This window comes from Leopardus geoffroyi, chromosome B3 (genome assembly GCF_018350155.1).
Source record: "Leopardus geoffroyi isolate Oge1 chromosome B3, O.geoffroyi_Oge1_pat1.0, whole genome shotgun sequence".
Taxonomy (NCBI): Eukaryota; Metazoa; Chordata; class Mammalia; order Carnivora; family Felidae; genus Leopardus; species Leopardus geoffroyi.
The window spans coordinates 136,230,885-136,249,906 of NC_059337.1; the positions used below are offsets into that span (position 1 = coordinate 136,230,885).

A 19,022-nucleotide genomic window follows, 5' to 3' on the forward strand; every position below is an offset into this window, starting at 1 on the left:
CTTCTGCGGCAGTCTGGTTCACTTGCTGATGGTCTTGTAACTTGGATTTCCCTCTTATTACAATGCCAGAAACTGAAATGGCCCGATATAAAGGCAACATACGAACAGGATTTCAAAGCCAGTACAAACATTTGAATTGTTTGGACAGCTCCAGCAAAGAACCAGATAAACTGGAAGCTGCCATATGTCTTTTTTTTTTTTTTTTTTTTCTCCTTGGAGGGGGGGGGGGGGGGGAGGAGAAGGGAGAGCCATTCCCCTGACTGGACAGCCACCACCCCTCCTAACTGAAGACCTGCTCCCATACTAGGCGCCCCACCTGGAGGAGACAGGCAGGCCACAGGTTCCTCACAGTGCAGACACCGTAGCGTGAGTCAGCGTGTTCTTTCAGACCTAGGACAAACCCAAGGGGTCCCTGGAAGCAGCTTTCTCTCAGGAGCCCAGGAGGTGGGCGAGAGGCAGGGCTAGTGACTCACCTCCCCAGCTCCTCCTGGAGGAAAGCAGAACCGCCAGGGCTAACTGGCACATGACAGCACAAATCCCACCCCTAACTTTCAAGATAGGGAAATTGAGGCGGGGGGTGGGGGGCTAGATATCCCCCAAGGAAGTGCATCCAAAGTGTCATCATTTCAGGGGCAGCTGGATGGCTCAGTCGGTTAAGCATCAGACTCTTGATTTCGGCTCAGGGCATGATCTCACAGTTCGTGGGATGGAGCCCCACGTCGGGCTCTGTGCGAACAGTGTGGAGCTAGCTTGGGATTCTCGCTCTCTCCTCTCTCTCTCTGCCTCTCCCGTGCTCGTGCTTTCTCTCTCTCTCAAAACAAATTTAAAAAAAAAAAATTTTTTTAAGTGTCACCATTTCAGATCACTCCAACTTTTCATCTGAAAACAAATGTTGAGACCCCTTAACGGCACTCAACACATTCTGGCTTTTTTTTTTTTTAAGTTCATTTATTTATGTCATCTTTACACCCAAAGTGGCGCTCAAACTCACGACCCCAAGATCAAGAGTCACATACTCTTCTGACTGAGCCAGCCACGCTCCCACTTTTTATTATTTAATTTTTTTTAATGTTTATTTTTGAGACAGACAGAGTGTGAGTGGGGGAGGGGCAGAGAGAGAAGGAGACACAGAATCTGAAGCAGGCTCCAGGCTCTGAGCTGTCAGCACAGAGCCCAATGTCAGACCTGAGCTGAAGTCGGACACTCAACCGACTGAGCCCCCCAGGCATCCCCCCACTTTTTAATATAAAAATTCTCTAACAAATTCTTTTTGAGTCTTTTACTACCCCTTTACAGGTGCTATAATTTTTCTTTCTTCTAATTAGGGAGGAGCCCTAAATTGCAGGAGGTGGGGGGTGGGGGGGTGGGGAGGGTGTTTCTAGAAGCGAAGACCCACAGGGGCTGCAGGAAGGGTTGGTTCCAGCAAAACCAACCCTACCTACCACCTTCCACCCAGTTGTCAGTTGGCCTGCCTGGGGGCTAATGACTCAACCTGTTCTCTCCCCAGCAGTTTCTCATTCCCAAGAATGCAAAGTCATTTTAAGCTAGAGCAGGAAGAGAAACAGGAGTCCCAGCGCTGACATTTCCCTCCTTTGGAGCCACCGGGGGAGAGAGAAGCCTGCCCAAGAATGTCTGATTTTTGTAGCACCTATCCTCAAGGCACCACACACCCTTAAAATAACTGCACAAGTGTGTGTCCTGGGCCTACATCTGGGATGGTGACACTCTCAAAGGCTGCGTTCCAGCATACATTACATTACACATCTCCATCCGCCCAGACCCTGCTGCTAACACTCGCTTGCATTTGAAATCTCCCTTCCGGCCAGACGGCTGGATTCCAAGAGCATGAGAAGGGTTCTTTGAGCCCTTGTGGTTGGGGGGGGGGGGGGGGGTGACTGCTCTGCTGCCCGGCCTCCCACCACAGAAGCGCAGAGCTCCCCATATGACTGCCGTCAAACATTTGCTGGGCTGGCCTAGTCACAGAGGGGACCCCAAACCACCAGTCCCCGCCTAGAGATGTTGGTGGCCACAAGGCCCCTGAATACAGCAAACATCTGGGGAATGGCAGGGGGCACAGGAAGGTTACTTAAGATTGCTGTTGGAGCTGAGCCCTGAGGGTGACCAGGAAGGAGGCTGCCTGGGCGTGCCAAGCACCAGACACAGCCACGGCAAAGCCAGGCCTTCTGGACACTGGGGTTCCCTGGGTCCCTCTGCCATAGGCACCAGGGTTACAGTCCCATCAAAGGAAAGGTGAGGTTACCCCCGCCCCGATCTCAGAAAACTTAAACCACGAAGCGCCTTATTCAAAATTTCCCCAACCCCTCAGCTATTTACAGGATGGCAGTGGTGTCCAGGTCCAAGAAGTCAGTCAAGTCACAGCCTTATCCTTCGGTCTGTGATGAAGGACAGGGAGTCAGAGCCTGACTCTGACCTTGCTTGACCCAAGTCCCTCCTACAGACCAGCCCCCAGCCAGGGGGAAGAGAAAGGCAGCGTGTAGGAACACGGTATTCACTTCCTATTGCTGTTGTGACAAACCACCACAAATGCAGTGGCTGAGCACAACACAAACTTCTCTTCGGTTCTGGAGGTCAGGAACCGGTCAGCAGGGCTGCGTTTTCCTTCTGGAGGCTCTCCAGAGACACCATGCCTTTACCGTTCCCGGTTTCTGAGGCCACCTGTATCCCTCAGCTTGTGGCCACATTGCTTTGACCTCTGCTTCGTTGTCTCATCTCCTTCCGCCCCTCCTGTCTCCCTCTTACAAGGACTGGTGCGGTTACACTGGGCCCACTCAGGTGATCCAGGATGCTCTCCGACCTCAAGATCCTTGACCTTAGTCACATCCGCAAAGCTCCTCTGCATGTCAGGGACCATATTCACAAGTTCTGAGGACACCTGTTGGGGGGACTTTATTCTGTCTAGCCCAACACAAGACTCTTGCAGTTCTCGGCCATCCCACGAATCTCGGACACTCCCTTGAAGTGTTCAGAGGCAGGCCAGGTGCAGATCAGGATTCATCCAGAGTTTCGTTAGGAGCTTCAACAGTCACCAAGGTGGATATGGGAACTCAGCCCCCACGTGCCCACAGGATTCTAAAGAGACAATGGGCAGGGTGCCTGGACACTTCAGTTAAGCATCCAAATCTTGATTTTGGCCCAGGTCATGATCTCGAGGTTTGTGAGTTCAAGCCCCATGTCAGGCTCTGCACTGTCAGTGCAGAGCCTGCTAAGGATTCTCTCTCTCTCTCTCTCCCTCCCTCCCTCCCTCCCTCCCCTGCTCCTGCTCTCTCGCTCTCTCTCATCTGTCTCAAAGTAAATACATAAACTTTAAAAAAATAAAATAAAGAAATAAGAAACACATAAAGAGACACTGAGCAAAACCAAACACCGACACAGGGATCCCTGATGGGGAGAAGCGCCCTGGGCCTGGGTGATAGAGACCTAAGGCCCCAGACCCGGAAACCTTGGCCCTAAGTTGCGGGGAGGGGTAATATTCCTGACCCCTGGGCCCACCGGAAAGCCCATGAGAGATGCCCAGACCAGACAGGCCTTCCCACTGCTCACTTCAAGGCCACCTGGCTTCACTGAAGGCCAAGTCCCTCAGACCCTGCCAAGTGACTCTGAGCAGTGACAGACACCTCCCAAAGAGAGGTGTTTGGAACCTGAGCCCAGCACGAGGCATGCCAAAGCCAACAGGGGCCTGCTGGGTCCCCCACTGACAGGCCCAGGGGTGCTAGGCCCTGGCCTCAGCCGCCTTCCCAGACACAATCAACTCTAGAAACAGGCAATGGCTTCATCTGGCGCTCCTGGAGCCCTCAAATTTAGGGGAGGTTCCGAAGCCCTGGCACAACCCGAACAAATGATTGGCAAAGGCAGTTAATTCCTGAGTCCCCTCACTCCCCATTCAGGCCTGGTCTCCCCGAGCCCGGGAGAGGGGACAAGGGAGAAGACAGGGGCCAGAAAGGGCACTCACTTCACAGGTTCCATTAAGGGGTATGACGGTCCTATTTTTTTTCAAGTGAGGGAATTCAGAGAGGTCAAGAAACTCACCCAAATGTTATGCTAAATGGAAGAAGCTGGACAGAGAAAGACACAGACTGCATGGTGTTACTTACATGTGAAATCTAAAAAAAAAAAAAAAAAAAAAAAAAATGCAGCTCATAGGAACAGAGACCAGAAAAGAAATGGGGGGAGGCTGGTGAAAGGGACAAGCTTTCCGTTCCAAGATGAATAAGATCTGAGGATCCAGTATAGGACAGGGTGACTACTGAAGTTTACCGAGAGTGGGACTTAACTGTCCTCACCAGCTCCAACAGAAACAAATACGTGAGGCAATGGATGTGCTAATTAACTCAGTTGTGACAATCATCTTGCAATTTATGCATACAACAAATCACATCGTACACTTTTTTTTTTACTGTTTTATTTACTTTTGAGATGGAGAGAGACAGAGCACAAGTGGAGGAGGGGCAGAGGGAGAGAGGGAGACACAGAATCCGAAGCAGGCTCCAGGCTCTGAGCTGTCAGCACAGAGCCCAACACGGGGCTCAAACACCATGAAGTGTGAGATCATGACCCGAGCTGAAGTCGGGCGCGTAACCAACTGAGCCACCAAGGCGCCCTCCACATCGTACACTTTAAATACGTTACAGTTTTATTTTTCAGTTATACCTCAATAAAGCTGGAAAGAATATACACGTATTTAAAAAAATAAAAAGAAACTCGTCCAAAAGCTCAAAGCAAGTAAGTCACAGCAGAACCACAATCTAAAGCTGCGTCTGTCAGCAAAGACCATCCTCACTCCGTGGCCTGGGAGGGCAGGGGTCCAGCCAGGTCTTGGGGGTGAGGCTTCTGGGGTTTCTGGAGGCGCAACAGTTCTGGACACAGCTGTCCCCCACCCCCCACGCCGCCAACTGCCCCAACCCTGGGCTGAAACCCCTCCTCCACACTTGACCCTGGGGAGGTTGGGGGAGCCCTGTGGGTGAAGAGCCAGAAGGCACTTCCAGGGGCTGTGACGGGTCTCAGATGTCTCAGGTGTGCCGAGACCACGTGGGGTGGGGACTGGACACGCCACAGGACACCTGTCTCTCCCTTCTCCACAAGGCTGGCTGAGTACGGTGTCACTTGGAATCCACGCGCTCCAAGCAGAAGGACCACGGAAGCAGAGCTCAGCTCTGTCGCAGGAAGGGTTGCGGCTCCCCAAGGAAGGCAGATGGTCACTGGCCCGACTGCAGGGGCTGAACGCCCGCCATCAGGGTGGGGACCCTGGTACACAGGGAAGGTGGCGGGGCCGATGTCTTAGGAAGGTTCTGAATCCACCATCGAGAGAGAGAGCAGCTGGCCAGGTCACTGGACTCAAGGAGACCACAAAGGCACCCAAAAGCACAGGCCGGTCAGGCCTCGGGGGACCCAGTGCCTGCTCCCGGTGACAGGCACACCCCCCCCACCTCCTTCACGTTCGGGCTCCCACCCTGCCGGGCTCTGCAGCTGCAAGCCATGGCAACGGGCCCCAAACGTCTCGACAAATCCCTCAGAGAGCCCCACGCAGGGTGTCACAGCCGCAACCTAAAGCCAAGAGCCTGGGCCCCGCGCAGAAGTGAAAAACGCCAAAAAGAGAAGGCCCTGATTCCTCAGAAGGGAGAAGCCTGAGTCTGGGCAAAGGGCAGCCTCCCTACCCCGGAGGCCACCAGCCTGCTGTCTCCACAAGCCCCACTCCCCCAGCCTGTGACGTCTACACTGAAGACATGACTCATCACCTCACCACACCCCCAAATTGGCTGCGGCTTCCCCCAACCCCCACTGGCACCAAGGCCTCTGTGACAGGTGCCTCCCTCCTGGTCCAGGGAACCTCACCCCTGCTGGCAGCTCTGTCCCCAGCATACCTGGCTCCATGCCCTCCCCCACAGGCCACTGCTCTCACACTTCCGACTCCCTGCCCACGCGGGCAGCCCCCCATCTGGAACACCCCCGCTCCCCGTGCCACCCTCGCCCGCAACAGAACCCAGGGGGCAGCCCAAGGGGAAGGCCCATAAGGAGCCCAGGGAGTCAGAGCACAACCAGAACCAGACTCCTTACCAAAGGTAAGACCCACAGCCCAAGCCCATCCTTGAGTACGGGGGACCTCTAAACATCCCAGCCCACTTTCCTGACTCAGGATGCTACTCTGCTGGACAGCTCTCCAGGAATGATGGTCATTGCCAGGATAAGAACTCCAGACAGAGAGGAATGAGCCCAGTTAGCAGGGGGAGACAGAGGGGGCTTTTTTTTTTTTTGGCCAGGGTTGTCTTAAACTAAATTCCTCCTGATAACTTGCTTTCTCACAAACTGCCTTTCTGTCCAGAGCATTCTTTTATTCATTCACGCACGTATTTCATGCATACTTCCTGAGCACCTACTACGTGCCCTGCATGGTTTCGCTACCGGGGATACGACAGTAAAGACAGTAGAAAGGATTCCTATCCTGAAGGAACTTAGAGCATAAAGGGAAGGGTGAACAAGCAAACGCCTGAAATAAATACAACGTGTGACATGTTCTGAAAAGACCACTCAAGGGGCTGAGACAGAGAAGGTGGGACTGTGCTGAGGTCTAAAGGCTAAGAGGCCAATAGTGTGGGGGGAGGGGGGGTGCCTGCGAGAAGCAGGAACAGCATCATGTGCAAAGGTCCTGAGGTAGGAAAGAGTTTCGAGCAGCTGAAGAACTGAGAAAAGATCACAGTGCAGGGAGAGAGAGGCAAGAGGCACATCTTGGGGCCCTCAGGGGCTGTTCCTGTGCCATTTGGTAACCTGGGAAAGAAATTCCCTTTTTGCTTAAGCTCATCTGAACTGGGTGTTCTGTCATTCACATCCACAAGAATCCTGGCTTTCACAACATCCAAACCAAAGCATCACATTCTACCACCTTCGCCAACAACCTGTGCCTCAAACTTGATGGCAACACCAGCACCCATCCAGCAGCCCAGCCGAAGCCCGGCATCACCCCCCACCTCTCCTCTCCCTCATCCCCCACCCCATCAGTCACCACAGAAAGCTTTCATTTGGGCCTCTAGGCAGCCAAGGCCTGGGGGTCCCTCCCCCAGGGAGGTGGCCTACGCATGCTGGAAGGAGAAGCAGGAAGAGGAAAAACAGATGGCCTCTCGGCTGAGGGGAAAAGAGAACCCCCAATAACACTGGCTGGTTGATTGCATATAATTATGAAGGAAAACGCTCCTTAAAATTAGCTTCCCAAATGTGGATATAATTTCAAGTGTCCCTTGCAGTGTGATTACAGCGTCAGCCCGACAAATGTTTTATCGTCAGCTCAGATCATTCAGGCCCCTGCAGGCAAAAAATAACGAAGCCAACAGAGGCGCTGGAGCCAGACAGACAGCTCCCGCTCCCGGAGAAGCGCTCCCAGCTGCCCAGGGGAAGCACCAGCCCAGGAACCCCAGCACGTTGGGAACCGGCCTCACTCCCTCCACCGCCAGCACAGGGCCCTCCCCAGGAAGGCACGAGGCACACCTTTCTTCTTTCTTCTCCCTTTCTGGATCTTCAGAGTCCTTGATATTCAGACTCAGATCCCAAGAGCAGCCAGTTAATAACAAAGGTACCTTCACTTACTGGATGCCTCCTATGGCCAAGTGCTGCACTCTGCGCCTCAGTTTTCCCATCTGTAAATGGGCGTGTTGATGGCGTGGAACTCATCACATGAGGAGAGAATGATGCCTGGCACACAGTGCGTGTCCTGTCGATGCCACCGCAATCCCCCTCCCCCTCCTCCCACGAAGAACACTGGCTGGCTCTACAAATGTGGGCCTGGGGCTCAGAAAGCGTACAGGAGCCACCGACGTAGTGGGTGAAGAGCAGGCATGCAAACACAGCTCTACCTGAGTCCACGCTCCACACCTGTGTCACGCTGCGTCCTCGCTAGGCTCAGGGGACAGTGGAAAAGGTGTCCCTCTGAGCTTCTCAGTGTGCATTCGTATGGCGGGTGGCAGCTTGGCCCTCCCCAGCTTTAGCACACGACCCTCTTCAGGGGTCTGGGTTCTGACACATCACAGGCTCCGGCTGGGTGGCCGGCCTCCACTATCCCCCTCTCTCACCAGAAGGTGCCCCCTAACTCGGGGGCCTGCACCGCACTGGGTCCCCCCATTTCACACACAACAGAACCAAGGCCAAGACTGAGAGGGACTTAAGGTCATGGGAGAGTCAGGGGATCAACTAACTGTCATCAGGCACCCATGACAGCCGACTACTGGGGGATGGGGAGGACCACACACCAGCATCCACAATCCGCACCAGCACCCAAAGACAGAAAGATGAGAACACCGAGGTCTGGAGAAGCCTAACAGGACAGGTTCAGGGTCCCCAACAAGGGAGGGCCATGATTTTCCATCCGGGCCTCCCTTCTTGCAGGCCAGAGACCCGGCCACCCTGAGTAGCCATGAGCACACAGCCATGAGGGCCTTGACAGGTGTGTGAGAACAGTAAGCGGCAAACAAAGCAGGCCAGACCTGTGACTGGGCAGCAACAAAGCCAGGCTGGGAGCCAGACAGGAGCCATGGGGGGGGGGGGGGGGGGGGGGGGGGGCGGGGGGCTACAGCTAGCACTGGTTCTTACTGAGAGGGACAGCCCCCCAGGGGACATCTGGCAATGTCTGGAGCCATTTCTGGTTGTCACAACTCGGGGGGAGGGGGGCGGGCAGGGAATGGCACCCTGAGCATGGAGACCAGGCATGCTGCTGAATATCCTTCAATGCCCCAGGACAGCCCTAACAAGATGGAAGGATCCAGCCCCAAAATGCAAACAGTGCCCAAGCTGAGGAGCCCTGAGCTACATTCGTCTGTGAACACGCACACAGATCTGCCAAGACCTGCAGTTGGTTCAAAAAACCAGAACTTTCAACTCAATAAATATGTATGTGTGTACGTACGTACGCATTTATGTAAATGTGGATATATGCATGCACGTGTGGTTTGCATGTACTAGAATACCCTGGAAAGATAAAAAAAAAAACAAGAAGCGATTCTGAGGGGGCAGCTAGGGGTGAAGGGGGCACAGCTAGAACAAGACCCTTTTCACTGTAAGTCCTTTCTCACCTTTTGATTTGAATCATGGGACTGTATTGTCTATTTCAACGCACACGCATTCTCTCAAAAATAACACTTCCTGTGCATGTGCACAGTCTCCCTCAACTCCCCAACCTCCACATTTTGAAAGCCTCTTGAGTACAACCCAAGGTCAACCACCCCAAAACACCTTACTGAGAACGAACTAGAGCCTCGAGTCAGATGTGCAAAGAGGCACAGAGAGTTTCCACGCGTCCCCCAACGTGCCCACCCCACCTACACGCACAAAGCGGGGCCTCTGGCAGCCCCAATCAGGGTACGGCTGATGGCAGAGCCTGTGGGGTGACCCAGCCCAAGCTGGCCACGCTACAGTCCCGGCTGATGCCAACCAGGCCGGCCAAATTTCCATCCCGTTACAACCAGCCTCAGCGGAAGGCAGAGTGCACTCACTGGCCTGAGCCCCACTGGGCCTCAGCACCAGCGGACTCCAGAGGGGCAAGGAGCCAGGAATCCAGAAGGCGGGCTGGAAGGCGTGCTCACCCTGCCTCAGCTATACTCCCGGGCGCCAGGCACTAAAGTCACCCAGTCCTCTTGCCAGGGGCACCTGCCTCCCCAGATCCGCCCCCCATCATGTTAACCACGTCCCCCAAAGAAACATACTTCACCAAGGCCTGGCGGACACCCGGCCAGCCTTTCTGGAAGGTGCTTCCTTTGGTCCTCAGGTTGACCCTCCCCCTCCTCCCCCAGCCTTCGCCCCTGCGCACTCTGCACCCTCTGCCCCACCCTCCTGGAATGACCACTCATAAAAGCAGGACTTTGTTCTTTCCTATGACCCACTACCCATGCACTTATGGACTCAAGGCCCATTTCCTGGCCCAATAAGGAGATAAACGCCTAACTCTGCAGGGGGTAGACACATCCCAGGTTTAAAGAGAAGCTTCACAGGGGACGGGCCTCCAGGTTCCAGAGCCCCGAGGGCAGAACTGGGTACAGTGGGCAGCCTCGCAGAGCCCAACCCTTTTAGGCCTCCTCAGTGACCCCTGTGGTCCTCACACTCCCCTGGGGGGGGTGGGTTGCGATGGGAACCTGAGTACACTGAACATCCCAAATCCTACGTGGTCTCCTCCCGCCGGCCCCCTAACCTGCACAGCCCACTTCCCCACCGGGCACCTGTCGGCCTCACCCCTCCTTCCCTCTCCCAGGCCCGCACCCAAGGGGCAGCAGGTTTTCTAAACCAGTGCTCCTTAGAGATGAGTGTACAACAGGCACATGACCTCCTGGGGGCTCTGCTAAAATTCGGATCCTGATCAGAGGGTCTGGGTGCGAGGAGATGCTGCAGTTCTCACGAGCCCACGCTGGACCACACCCCGAGTGGCGAGGTCCTAGTGAGTCCTCACATCTGGCCAGCAGTCCGGGCCCTCCCCGCTGCCTGGTCAACCACAGCAGCCTCCCACCCTGCAGCCCAGAGCCCCAGTCTCGTCATCTCCGGTCTGTCCTCCGAGGAGCTGGCAGAGCCCACAGGGGCCTCGGCCCGCCCTGCCGACTGGCCTGCTAGGGCTCCCACAGCCTCCGAGACAAAGGCCAGGCGCACAATGATGGCTTACGGGACCCTGTGCCACCTGGCCTTGCCCCGGGCCTCACCCCTCATGCCGAGGCTCCTGGAGGCTCCTAGCGGCGTCTGCGGCCTCAGCTCCACCTACCCCAGGAGGGAGGGGCCGGGGGGTCCCCCCCAGTGGAAGATACTCAACTTCTGGCCTCCTCATCCGTTCAATGCCAGGACGACCACGCCTGACCATGTGGGGGTCCCCTCCTGCCTGCTTCCAGCCAGGAACATTCCCGTGGTGGGGAGAGACTGCCAGGGCAGGGGGCTTGGGGCAGACACAGGAAGGTAGCTGCTCTGCGGACCGCTTCAGAACGAGAAGGAAAGGAAACAAGAAGCAGGGCCGCCCCTCTGTCAGTCTGCTCTGGAAACTCATCTGTGCCCACAGCTCAGAGGAGGCCGAGAGGGGACCTCCCCCCACCCCCGCACGCCACCCCTGCGGCTGCATCAACGAGAGGCTGTCAGCCAGACTCACACTCCAGGAGCAGGTTTAAAAGCCACCATTTTATCATCAAGTGCTTGCCTCGTGCTCAGTGCTCTGCATGGACCTCCCGTCCCCTGAAAGCAGCCGAGGGAGGTGGGCCCTGTCATCATCCCCCGCTGAAGCTTACAGACCTGCAGTGACCTCCCGGTGGGGCAGCCAGGATCCAAGCCAGGGGGCCACCTCTGGGCTCCAGGCTCCTAACTGCTCGGTGTGGGTGTAGTCCACGCCTGCCACTCACAAAGTGGACAAGACCTGCCACGGTCCTAGGCACACTCCTCCCCCTACGCTCTATTTTGCTGCTTTCCAGACGTTCTCAGCCCAGGCTTCCAGTGGCTCCCTCAGCCCCCATCTGTCCCCCAACCCGACATGCCCAGAGTCCCTGCTTGAGGGCGCCTGACCTCACAGCATCACACCTTCACCTGTGCTGGCTCACCACTGGGAGCACTTTACACCCACACTTGTCAGCCCAGCGAGCTCCTCCTGACCCTCAAAGACCCAGCTGAGGGTCACCGCCTGCACGAAGCCTTCCTCAACCTTCCCAGACAGAGAAAGCGCCCCCCCGCCCCCGCACCTCCGCCGTTCCTTGAGCAAGTCTTCAAGGCGCCCTCCCGCCTGAGCTCCCAGGGCGTGGGAATGGCTGCATCCCCAGCACCTACCACCGTGTCTTAACACAGACCCACAGCACTGAGTGACACCCCCATCGCAGTGATAATACCATCCACCTACCATTTACCGAGGAGCTCCAGCGGGGTGTTTCTAAAAGTTATAAATAAATAAATGTGGCAGGCAGTGAACTGCAGGGCCTTACGCTTGTTATTTCAACTGACACACCAACTGTTAAGGTTCAGTGCATGCTTACCCTACAGACGTAGAAACAGAGGCACAAAGCAGCTCAAGAACTGGCCCAAAACCACAGAGCTGGACAGTGACAGCAGCAAGGGCCCTCCTTCCGAGGCCGGCCTGGGCATCCTGGCTGGCAGCTGGAGGGAAGACAGCCCAGGCTGCCCCGGGTGGACAGAGGAGTCCGCCCAGCCCAGAACTGCCTGCTCCAGGGCACAGTCACCCATCTGAGGGCTGAGCACAGCCCCAGGGATGGTGGGAGCACTGCTCTTGCAGGTGACATTTAACACCCTAATATGCACAGCCTGTGCACCTGAGCATGGGACTCTGGAAAACCGCCCCATTGTTAGTGAACACTGCCCAAAGCTTTTTTATTTTTTTTTAATTATGTATTTACTTTTCAGACAGAGGGAGAGACAAAGACAGCGAGAGAGAGCAGGGGAGGGGCAATGAGAGAGAGGGGGACAGAGGATCCGAAGCAGGCACCAGACTCTGACTCTGAGCCCAGTGCGAGGCTTGAACTCATGAACCGTGAGATCAGGACCTGAGCCGAAATCGGACGCTCAAACTGACTGAGCCACCCACATGGCCCTCTGCCCAAAGCTTTTTAAAAGGTCATCAAGGTCCACAGACTGTTTTGTGTAGTAATTGGATGCGAGCCTTTGCCCCCCCCCCCCCCCCCCCGCCCTTAAGTAAAACTTATACCACACACCATGGCCTGGAAAGCCCTGAACAATCTGGCCCCCACCTGCCTCTCTACTGTTCCCTCCCTCACATCTCCAGCCATGCCCTCCTCCCTGCTGCTCCACAAATACACCAAAGCCCTTGCTCAAAAGCACCGCAGGACCTTTGCATTTGCTGTTGCCCCTACCTGAGAGGCTCTGGCCCCAGCCTTTCAGATAACTCCTTTCTAACCAGTCAGGCCACAGCCCCAGGTCTCTCTCCTTTAAAAAGGCCTTCTGTGTCCACCCTGAGGACAGTCACCCATCCTCTTCGCATCCCTGCTGAAATGACCCCCTTTAACTTGCTGGCTGACATACCTGTCACCACCTCTCCTCCAATTTGTCCCCACAGACTGAAGTTGCGAAAGGACTTGTCCACCTCGCTGCCACCGGTCTCTCATATACATCCATGGTGGCTCACGAGGCCTGGCACGGAGGGATGCCAACAGATGTCTGCGAACAGACACTCGAACGGGGGGGATGCCGGAGGTGTCCCACTGGAAGCACACAGAAGCAGACCAACAACGAGACACCGGGCCTGGAAGCAGTGCAGAAGTATGACGGCACCCGCCAGTGCAGGAGGCAGTGGTGGCCGGATTCCTGCTAGTTTCCCCACCGAACACCCCAGGGGCTCGCCCAGTTGGAACAGTCTAGCACTCGGGTGCTCCTGTGTTCTCTCTCTTCTTTCAGCTAAATACAATGAGGTTCAGCAAGAGGGGCTGCCACACAGGTAACCCCAGGCTACAAACCGGGACCAAAACCCAGCACCGCACACAGGGCGACCCTGCCTGCCAAGGTCCCCCCTCATCAGTCACCCATGCGAGCGTCCTCTCCGTAAGCTGACACCAAGTTCCCAGAGGACCAGGCCACAGAGCACCTGGCTGGAGCTGGGCACAGAGTGTTTCCAGAAATGTCTCCTGAACAATAAACAGGCATCCATCCCTCATGAGTCCGCTCAGGAACGAGCACCCTGGGGTCTCCCAAGGTGGTACGTCTTTTCCACCCCCTCCGTGCCCAGCACAGCACCTTCTGAGCACCTGCCAGGTACCAAAGAAGGAGGGGTCTGTGAAGTGCCAGGCTGGCACACACGGCCAGATCCCACACCCTTGTGCACAGAAATGACCTCAATTCTTGACCCCGTTCAGGGTCTGTGCCCTTTGCAATGACTTTATGCTCTGCTCAAGAGGTGCTGTTCACTGTGCAAGCTAAGCACTGTGGCATCGTATTAGTGTCACCGTCCAAATGTCACAGATTACAAAACCGAGGTTCACAGAACTAAGTGCTTTGACAAAGGTCGCAAAGCTAGTAAACTGCAGAACAGGCAGGTAGCAGACCCACATCTCCCCAAATGTCTTCTTTGAGATGCTAATACATCAGATGCAAAACACTAAGTTAAACAAAGATAAAATGTGTTTTCAATCTCTCGGGATACATTGCTCCCCAAACTCATGTGACCACAGAAATTCTTTAGCGAGTTATCTTGTAAGAAATCCTGTTGTGAAGAATGCTCGTATATTGTCTTTCCCAAAAATCTAAACCACAAGTGTCAAACAAGAAAAGTTCCTCTCGGATCCCTAGAACCTTAACTTCAGAGAATCTGTGGCGTTATTTATATTTTGGTATCACTACAAGTGTTTTTCTAGGAATTAGGTTTTTTTTTTTTTTTTCAAGTTTATTTTTTGAGAGAGAGAGATAGAGAGAGGGAGCGCACAAGCAGGGGAGAGGCAGAGAAAGAGGGAGACAGAGAATCCGAAGCAGGCTCCAGGCTCCGAGCTGTGAGCACAGAGCCCGATGCGGGTCTTGATCTCACGAACTGCGAGATCATGATCTAAGCCGAAGTCGGACGCTTGACTGACAGAGCCACCCAGGAGCCCCTCTAGGAGTAGGTTCCATAGCTTTCATCTGAATCTCAAAGTATCAATAACCCCCAAGAAAGGCTAAGAAGTTCTGTTCTACAGAAACAGGTGATTTATGTGAAAGACTATAATTTCCTCCAATAAATTCCATTTATTGCTTTAAAAAACAAAAACAAAAAAAGAGGTGAAATTCATTTTGACTCCTTGAATCTAGGCTGGCCCTTGTTTTGGCCAACAGACGTGGTCGAGCCATCAGGCCTCCAGAAGCCTCGGACACGCCCACTGTGTCTTGAATCCTTGCCTCCTGGATAAGAACACACTGAGGCCACATGCGGGAGGATGAACACACGTGGCCAGTCATTCCCAGTGCCCAGGGCAACCCTGACCTATAGCTGATGGCAGATCCACCAGGGAGTCTGGTCTGAACTGTCACCCCACTGAATGGTGAGTCAAACCAATGGTTACTGCTTCAAGCCGCAACACTCAGATGGTTTGTTACTCTACGTTAACTAATCAAACTCTTCCCTACACAAAATGGATCAGAAAGGGAAGGAAGACATTTATATTCACACAGAGATGTCCGAGGCAGCATTATCTACACCAGCAAGAAAAGCAGAAATAATCTAAATATTCAGTAATAAGATTACAGCTTACTGTATCAGAGTACAGATGTCCAATAAAAAGAACTCTTCCACAGTGATTAAAGGATTATGCTCTGGGGTTCCTAGGTGGCTCATTCGGTCGGGGTCATGATCCCAAGGTCATGGACCAAGCCCTTATCAGGCTCCCCGCTGGGCTCCGCACTAAGCTTGGAGCCTGCTCGAGATTTTCTCTCTCTTTCCTTCTGCCCATCCCCCGACCCTCTCTAAATAAAAAAAAATTTTAAAGGATCATGTTCTGTCGTACTTTATTTTCAGGTGTGGTAACAGCACTACGTTTATGTTTTAAAGGCCATGCTGAAATATTTACGTATGAAATTCTATGTCTGCAATTTGCTTCAAAATCACATGGGGCAGATAAAAAACAAGATTAGCCATAAGTCAATAATGGTTAACACATATTATTGAGGTGGTGGGGGAGCTGTGTTCATTTTTTATTCTTTCTTTTACATATGTTGGAAATTTTCATATTAAAGGTTCATAAAAACTACATTTTAGGACGATCATTCTGAAAACTGTGTAGAAACACGGAATTTGTTTACACCACAATGCTATGTACAGAAAGCAAAAACAAAATGCTACAGTACGTGCAGAAAACAGAAGTCAAAATGCTGTGCACATAATGATTTCAACCCTGTGACTCTTACACACAAAACAGAAAGAGGGAAAGAGGGAAAGATGTGGAGGGGGTGGCGAGAGGGATGATTTGTCTCTTCAAATTCTGCTCTCATAATGTTAAACTGTCTTCACAGAGGACAAAAAAAAAATTCAGGAAAAAGGATGACACATTCTTTCACTTCCTTCAGCTGGGTCTCAGCATGAAGGAGGAGCTAGCTGGTGGGGGGGGGGGGGGGCCCTCCCAGCAGTGTGTGGGGCTGGGAAGCCACAGATGGGCTGTGGAGGGGACCCTCAGGCCCCCTCAAGGGCCAGTGTCTCCCACCCCGGCTGGCCAGAAGGCAGGGAAGAGTGCGGGGTGGTGGGGGGCTATCAACCAAGATCTGTCCTTCCCAAGTTTAAGGGGTCACACCAGCAGCCCCTTCCTTTGGCCAGTTTTAAGATCAGAAATGACACTCAGCTCTCTAAAATTTATCTTCAGACAGAAAAAAAGGGGGGGGGAATAAATGACAATCAGATCCCCCGCTATGTGCTAGAACCCACCTCCAGCAATTCAGCCATCATCTCTCTGATCGCCCAATCTGCCCCGCACTTGGGTGTTGATGTCCCCATTTTACAGAGGAGGAAAGGGAGCCCCCTCACCTGCCCAAAGTCAGCCATGCCCTGGGCGCTGGGGCTGGGGTCAGAAGTCACCGGCCAGCACACCTGTTCAGCCTCCTTCCCCAGGCAGCACCTGCACTGGGGCCACGTGCAGGAGGGGGAGGAGGCAGAGGGACCAAACCAGGTTGAGGCCCCTCCCACACTTAGACAGATAGCAGCTGGTGCTGTATAACCCCCACCAGGAGAGATGCTATGGACTAAATATTTGAGTCCTCTCAAAATTCATATGAAAGCCCTAACCTCTAATGTGATGGTATCTGGAGGTGGGGCCTTCGGGAGGAGATTCGGGTCAGATGAGCCCAGAAGGGCAGAGCCCCATAATGGGGTTAGTACCCCTATATGAAAGGCACTATAAGTGCCCCCCCTCCTCCGTGTGAGGTCACAGGAAAAAGGCAGCTGTCTAGAAACTAGGAAGAAAGCTCTCCCCAAGAACTGGACTTTCAACCTCCGGAACCATGAGGAATACACGCCTGTTGTTCAAGCTACCCAGTCTGTGGTATTTGTCATAATAGCCCGAGCTTATTTTAAGGAAGAAGGTATAGTGTAAGCCCTGGGGGCAAGCCTAGAACCCCACACAGAGGCTGACAAGCGGCCCTGTGTAGTGTAGATACAGTGTAGGTCCAGAGTCGTCTCTATGCTATATTAAACGAATAAAAAGTTAAAGGTGGGAGAACACAGGTAATGGGCCACCACTGGTGCGGAAACGAAAGTGGAGGGCTGTGTGTGTGTGTGTGCATACACGCTGCCTTGTGAGACTCAGCACACTTCCAAGAGGAGGCAAGAATGTGGAATGAGGGTTGCCTCCAGGGATGAGGGTCAAATGTGAGGAATAATACTTTTTTATTCTGTGCCCTTGGCAGAATTTCACTTTGAAATGTTGTTGTTGTTGTTGTTTTTTCTAAATATTTACCATTTGGTCCTTCACAGGACCAAATGCCTTGAGCATTCCCCGCTCAAGGCTCAGTGTTCTTTTTTCTTTTAAGTTTATTTATTTGTTTTGAGAAAGAGAGAGAGAGCCCGAGCGCGAGTACATGGGAGAGGGGCAGAGACAGGGAGACAGAGAATCCCAAGCAGGCTCTCAGCACAGAGCCCAAAACAGGGCTCAACCTTATGAACGGTGAGATCATGACCTGAGCCAAATCAGGAGTCGGACGCTTAACCGACTAAGCCACCCAGGCAGCCCTGAAATGTTACTTTTTAAGAAAAGGTCTTTTGGGGCGCCTGGGTGGCGCAGTCGGTTAAGCGTCCGACCTCAGCCAGGTCACGATCTCGTGGTCCGTGAGTTCGAGCCCCGCGTCAGGCTCTGGGCTGATGGCTCAGAGCCTGGAGCCTGTTTCCGATTCTGTGTCTCCCTCTCTCTCTGCCCCTCCCCCATTCATGCTCTGTCTCCCTCTGTCCCAAAAATAAATAAACGTTGAAAAAAAAAAAAAAGGTCTTTTGTTTTGTTTTTTTTAGGGGCACCTGGATGGTTCAGTTGGTTGAGTGTCCAACTCTTGATTTCAGCTCAGGTCTTGATCCCAGGGTCACGGGATCAAGCCCTGCATCAGGCTCTGCATTGAGCATGAAACCTGCTTAAGATTCTCTCTCTCTCTCCCTCTGCCTCTCTCTTCCTTCCTCTCTTTCTCTCAAATTAAAAAAGAAGAAGAAGAAGAAGAAGAAGAAGAAGAAGAAGAAGAAGAAGAAAGAGAAAGGGTTTTTTTGTTTTGTTTTTTTTTTAGTATTCACAAGTCAGATATGAATCTACTCAAGAGAAACTCTGGAATTTCATGCAGACAAGTCCGCAAACTCCCTGAACTTGGTTTCAAGGGCTCTATTTTTATCAGTCAATAAACTGAAATGACCCGTCCTCGCAGCCTCACGTAACAGATACGAAGTACTCGCCTCAGTTCTTCCTGTCTGGCATGACCGCTCAGGTCCAAACAGCAGTCTCACCAGCTACACCGAAAGCAGCGGGTCACAAATTCATTTCCCAGGACTCTGAGAGAGGGTCCTCAAATAAGAACTCCTATGAGGGCCCCACGACTAAACAGCAGGACTTCAGCTCCCTGACCCGGGCTCCTGCCACCTTGTACAGCACCAAGAAGGTCCTCTGGGGCTCACAGAGATCAGGCCAGCTTTGCCTGCTGTCTGTAGTGGGCACAGCAAAAGGGAGAGCCCAGGATCGCCCTCACTTCCACTCCTGTCCCACAAGTACCACCTCTATCTATCTGCCTCAGAAGGCCATGCCACTAAGAAGAGCCACTGGCCTGTGAGAATTCTGGAACACCCGGGTGGAGGAACCTGCCACGCAGGACAAGGGCTCTGGGCTGGGCAGCCACTGGCTCCTCAATGGTCCTCACTTCCTCACCAACTCCAGAAAGGAACCACAAGGGACCTCAAGCCCTAACCGGGCCCCACCACACTGAGCCTTCTCCCAGCCTCAGCCTAGCCCCTTCACCCGGGGCCTGCAGGACTGGGCCCCCGAGAAGTGTGCAAGCCTGGGTGTGGACACTCACCATTCACTTCCTCCCCCTTCCAGGTGTAACCACTCCCAGTGTGTCCTCCC

At 53.7% G+C, this 19,022-nt stretch overlaps 1 protein-coding gene and 1 long non-coding RNA gene across 4 annotated transcripts in view; one reads left to right on the plus strand and one right to left on the minus strand.

Annotated features, from left to right (window-relative positions):
- ITPK1 (inositol-tetrakisphosphate 1-kinase) overlaps nucleotides 1–19,022 on the minus strand; it is a 179,018-nt gene that overhangs the window by 145,852 nt on the left and 14,144 nt on the right. The gene's annotated exons all lie outside the window — the stretch shown is intronic.
- LOC123582067 lies at nucleotides 792–8,922 on the plus strand. The gene is made up of 2 exons (XR_006704174.1): nucleotides 792–6,077; nucleotides 8,737–8,922. It is a non-coding gene; the product is annotated as an uncharacterized LOC123582067 (long non-coding RNA).